Below are 389 nucleotides of genomic sequence, written 5' to 3'. Positions count from 1 at the left end.
CAATGAGCTTTTATCATTTAGTATCTTCTTCTAGCCCGGACCTTTTCTAGAAATGGAGGAATTTTCTAGGTTCCAAGCATCAAACCGTCTTGAAGGCCTCTTGAAGTGATTGTGGTTCAGAAGAATGGAAACATTCTTCAAGCACAGATGAAGAGACACTTAATCATTTTATTCCTGTTGCTAGGATCCACAACTATTCATTATATATGACTGTCATTCACTCACGAGGTCGTCTCTGCTGTCACTATGGTTTCTGCTTGTACTGTATCACTGAGTCTGTTGTCTACAAGGTGCTTTTCTCTTCATTTTGACTTCTTAGAGCTTTTAAACAAGCCTGTTAATTTCAGTGCAAAAACAGCAACCTTTTATCACACGTGAGTCATGTGAAC

At 38.8% G+C, this 389-nt stretch overlaps 1 protein-coding gene across 1 annotated transcript in view; it reads left to right on the top strand.

Annotated features, from left to right (window-relative positions):
- Positions 1–389, top strand: part of LOC107670239 (NADH dehydrogenase [ubiquinone] 1 alpha subcomplex assembly factor 4-like) — an 11,033-nt gene that overhangs the window by 8,843 nt on the left and 1,801 nt on the right. The window lies entirely within an intron of this gene.

The sequence above is a fragment of the Sinocyclocheilus anshuiensis genome, unplaced genomic scaffold (assembly GCF_001515605.1).
Source record: "Sinocyclocheilus anshuiensis isolate Anshui unplaced genomic scaffold, SAMN03320099.WGS_v1.1 scaffold937, whole genome shotgun sequence".
Taxonomy (NCBI): Eukaryota; Metazoa; Chordata; class Actinopteri; order Cypriniformes; family Cyprinidae; genus Sinocyclocheilus; species Sinocyclocheilus anshuiensis.
This window is presented reverse-complemented; position numbering and strand designations above follow the sequence as displayed.